Source organism: Drosophila albomicans, chromosome X (assembly GCF_009650485.2).
Source record: "Drosophila albomicans strain 15112-1751.03 chromosome X, ASM965048v2, whole genome shotgun sequence".
Classification (NCBI taxonomy): Eukaryota; Metazoa; Arthropoda; class Insecta; order Diptera; family Drosophilidae; genus Drosophila; species Drosophila albomicans.
Window position 1 is genome coordinate 14,009,105 of NC_047627.2, and position 5,152 is coordinate 14,014,256.

Below are 5,152 nucleotides of genomic sequence, written 5' to 3' on the forward strand. Positions count from 1 at the left end.
TTAGAGGAGAAGGGTGAGCGGGCAACAGGGAATGGGTTTTAGGAGAGCTTTAGCCCATTCAGCAGAAGAAGCCGGCAACCAATCATCTCACTACCGATATTTTATATAACTGCGTAGATACATTCTACAATCCCCCCCTTCCCATCTCTCTCTCTCTATTTTTTTGCTGCTCTTTATAAGTATACACGACGTATTGTATATATGTTTTGTATATATAGGTATATACGCATCTATTTCTTCTATTACACTCGACCGACTGTGTGTGTGTTGTTGGTATCTATCTATTCAATGGCCTTCCCTGAACCCCAAGCAAGCAGTGCGGGCCTTTTGTTAATTGTAAGTGGCATTTTTAATAGAGTTTTTATTACATGTGTTTCGTCTTTGGCGATGCCCTCTGCCCCCTGCCCGTCGTCGTCGCCGTCGTCGTCGTCGTTTTTCCCATCCCAGTCCCTATCTGTCTGCCTCTCAGTTCCCCCCTTCCTCCCTCTCTCCCACCCCACAATCAACTATGCGTTAATTTATGCTACCTTATGCCGTGTACGCATCCATTTAAATGTATTTTGCGGCATTTTATGGCTTTTATATCGTTCGCTTTGCGTATTAACATAAATAAATAGTTTTTGGGCATTTGACATACTCGGCATACGGCACCAACATAGCAACAACAACAGCAACAAATAATTTCAAACAGTAGTTTCCCCTTATTTCAAATACCCTGTAACAATCATGCTAAATGGGTGTATAATCGTCGTTAGCAGTTCATTTTTAAAATGTATTTGCATAGGCTGTCATCACACACAATCGAATTTCGAACAATATTTTAATGATCGTGCCACATTTTCATGCAGATGATCTCTTTTATGGTCGTAAATGTATCTTTTCACTTTGCACGTTGGTATTCTGAAAGTTGCAAGCAAATCGATAGAGCACGAGCGAAGATACAGTGTTTCATTCCACCATTCCACAACTATAATTAACGTCTTAGGGAAATTTCAGGCGTGCTTCAATATTTAAACATTGTCTTTTGCTCATTTTATTGTGTTTCATTTTGTTGTGCCTCAACTAAAACATATAAATTGACTTCAGCTGACTATATTCTGTTTCATTTCATTGTTCCATTCCACCCTCTAACAAAAAGAATCGGATATCTCGTTTAAACAGTGTTTCATTCCACTTTTCCAAAATGTAATCAAGTTATTTAGATGCTGCCTTAAGCTTATTTCATTGAATTTCTTTTTGTGCTGTTCATCAAATTAATTTAATTGGCTACAGTTTTATTATGTTACTATTACAGTGTTCCATTCCAATGTTTCAAAGTATATGTAAAGCTACTTAAGGGCTTTTTACGGATAATCTTGAAGTATTTATCAATTTATTGTCACCTGGTTGCGGATTCAAGTCGTTCCATTCCATTAGATGTTTAATAGTGTTTCATTCCAGTGTTTCAAAGTATATGTTAAGCTACGGAAACACTTTTTACAGCATATTGTTGTGTTTTTCCCATTTATGGTCACTTAGTTGATGGTTCAAATCGTTCCATTTCAATGTATTATTTTTAGTGTTCCATTCCAATGTTTTCAAGTATATGTAAAGCTACTTAAGCGTATTTTACAGAATATCTTTAAGTATTTACCTACTTAATGACACTTAGTTATGGGTTGAAGTCGTTCCATTCCATTAGGTGGTTAATAGTGTTTCATTCCAGTGTTTCAAAGTATATGTTAAGCTACGGAAACATTTTTTACAGCATATTGTTGTGTTTTTTCCCATTTATGGTCACTTAGTTGATGGTTCAAATCGTTCCATTTCATTATATTAATTTTAGTGTTCCATTCCAATGTTTCTAAGTAAATATGTAAAGCTACTTAAGTGTATTTTACAGAATATCTTTAAGTATTTACCTACTTAATGACACTTAGTTACGGGTTCAAGTCGTTCCATTCCGTTTGTTTCAGCTCTTCGATAAGCTGCAATGCGGTTTTTGTGGTTGGGAATTCTTGTGGTTTGGGTTGACATATGGATGTGTGTTGGACTTGCGAGGGGGTGGAAGTGGAAGTGATGGTGATGGTGATGGTAATGCCCCGCCTCTAATGAAGACTAATAATCGTGACTTTTGCTTTGACAAATCGAACAACTTTTACATTAACACAGGTCCAAGAGGTTAGAGAATGGGCCTCGAGCTCACTGCCTTAGCCTTAGCCTTAGCGTTGGGCATTGGATCATTGCGAAAAAGAGATTTGAAATTCAAATTATTGAAATGAAATTGTTGTGCTTGATTCTTTGTTGTTATCGGCATTGTTGTTGTTGTTGATGTTGCTGTTGTTGTTATCCATTTGCCCGCTGGCGTTTTGACCCCCAGCTGAGCAGTTGCCGCCGCCTGACAATGACGCCACCGTCTTCAGATTCAACTGCCAACACACAGTGTTTAAGAGTTTTGAGTAGACACACATACATACATACATATGTACATATATGTATGTAGATGTATGTAGTAGCATATCTATGCTCATACTCGTATGATACTCAATACTCACACGCATTTCGATGGGCGGACAACTTGCGCTCCTATTCACACGCTGCCTAATTGAATACTATTTATATATACTATATACATTTGTACAATATATATATATATATATATATATGTATGTATAGTGTGTGGCAACTGGAAATTGGAAATCGTTTCGTTTTTACAATCATTAGGCAAACACTTTTCAGCCTGCTTCTATTTTTTTTGTTCGGGGCACGCCCCACGGAGGCAATCATTTGCCCATTTGCAGCCTTTTCTGCCTGGAACTGTCGAGTCAATAGCAAAAATGCCACCTTCGTTGTTAATTGCTGCAACAGATCCCGATGTGTCCGAACATAACCGACAATAACCGAAAATCAGAGCAGACCTTCAATAACCAAAAGAGTTGCAAACGTCAATTACAACTGATGAACTGACTGGATACCCTGTGAATGCTTCTGCATTTATATTTTTTTGCATTGTATAATATTACAAATTTGTTAATTACATTTACAATTTCATTTTATGCTGCTTTTTTAGATTGTTCATTAATATTATAAAGTTGATAATAACTAAACTAACTTTAAGATATTACAAGTTACTTAGAATAGACTGCAACTTTAATTTGATATTGTTTTTTACGTGCAGTTTAATTTATTACCATATAATTCTATGCTACTGACTTGTAGTTTCGTTATAAATCTGTTTAAATAAAATAATTTTTTATTTGTATTGTATTGAAAAGTGAATTATTGAATATTCGTTAACTGAAAAGTTCTAAAAAGAAATGTTAGTACTTGAAAAAGTACGAAGTACGTTTGACTTAAGAGTCCTTACACACTTACAATTAATATTGTTTTTATTATTTTAGTTTGAGTTTCTAATAACTTAACAAAATTGATCGCAACTATATTTTGATATTGATTTTTGTTCATGAAGTTTAATTTATTATTATACCTTTTTCGATGTTTTATTGATTTGCCTTGAACAAGTTTAAATGTTCGATTCTTAGCCTTAGTCGCTTTGGCTGATCTCATAATAATAATAATTACAATTTTTTATACTACCTCATTATAAAATTCATTAAGTAAAATAAGATTAATTTGTGCTGTACTCTTTATGTTGTATTACAAAGTTATCTAGTGTATGATCTTTAACTAAAAAGTTCTTTAATGAAGTGCTAATATTTGAAGGAGATACGAAGTTCATTTGACATAAGAGACCATACACCTAATTAGAGATTTGCGATTCAGTAATGTATTATACTATTATATTTATATCCTGCATATAATTTACAATTGATTAAAGTTACGCTTCGATTATTATTTCTAGAGCATAATGTGCTGTTTACAATATTTATTAATATTTAAAAAAAATACAGAGTACATTTGACTTACTAGACCCTTGTACTCAAGTAAAGCATTGCAGTTAATTTAAAGACTTTTTGTTTATTGGATAAAAAGTATACTTTTTACTTAAGTAACAAGAGTTTTAACAACCAAAGAGTATCTCCGACTTTATGAGCTCTTTTTCCTTTCCGTTGGTCATACCCAACGAACAATTTCATGCAGATTGTAGGGTATGTAGAACAAAAAAGTGGAGCACTTGTGCTAATTGTTTATTGTCGGTTAGCTCAATTGATGTGCCATTTAGGACACGTAATACTCCTTAAATGCGGCTCCTGCCTCTGTTCTACCTGCGAACAGCGAAAAGCCTTCACAACAAATTTTTACTCGCTTTTTTTTTTTTGGTGTCGGTGGTTCTCGGTTTGTTTTTTTTTTTATGGGTTTCGATTTCGGTGAGTTTTTGGTTTTCGGTTTCGGTTTCGGTTTCGAAATGAAATATCTGCGCAGTCGCGACACAATGTTTGCTTAAGCAATTCATTAATCATTGATAATTACATTAAATGTAGGCCTAGCCCAGGGAGAGGAGGTGTACCAAACAGTGGGGAGGGGTAAAGGGGGGAGGCATAGGCCTACTACCTGAAGCAGCTAATGAACACGGAGCGAGTGGCGAGTGCGTGTCTCGGCGAGTGTGAATATGAGTATGACTCGGTGCGAGTGAGAGGCATGAGTATTCACGGGTATTCATCTGTGCTGCTGCTGTGAGTACGTGAGTGTTTGACTTAAGTTCCTGTCTGAGGTTTGGTTTGGTTTGGTTTCTATTTATTTATTTAGTTTTTTTTTTTTTTTACTCTTCGTCGAGCTTGTTGCCAAGCGAGTTGCGTGTCAGGCTTTTAATTGCTTGCGAATTACAGAAACACGGGACAGACGGACGGACGGACAGACGGACGGGATGACTAGCAAGTAGTAGAGGTGGAAGGGGGAGGGGTGAGGGGACTTGGTGGGAGGGAGGGATTCGTGTTTGATACGTGCAAAGTCACATATCAAATACAAATCTGTTTCTCATTTTTTCTATTTCGCCGAAAAGGTTTTTTTTTTTTTTTTTTTTCGGTTGTTTCGTCCCCCTTGTCGCCTCTCTCTGTTGATCAACATCTCGTGTGTTTTTTTAACAACTCGTTAAACATTTTTGGTTGAAATAAATAAATGTTTGACTTAATGAAATCGTTTCTACCTTGGCTTCGCAAAGAGCGCGACAAAGTGCTGCCATCTGGCGGCCATTATGGGCAAGTGGCTTGCAAAA

The 5,152-nt window shown here is 36.0% G+C and overlaps 1 long non-coding RNA gene across 1 annotated transcript; it reads right to left on the bottom strand.

The window, feature by feature from the left end:
• Positions 1–1,764: 1,764 nt before the first annotated feature.
• LOC127565091 (uncharacterized) lies at positions 1,765–2,613 on the bottom strand. The gene is made up of 3 exons (XR_007954494.1): positions 2,535–2,613; positions 1,902–2,408; positions 1,765–1,843 (listed from the first exon to the last, which is right to left on the bottom strand). It is a non-coding gene; the product is annotated as an uncharacterized LOC127565091 (long non-coding RNA).
• Between the last annotated feature and the right edge of the window lie 2,539 nt (positions 2,614–5,152).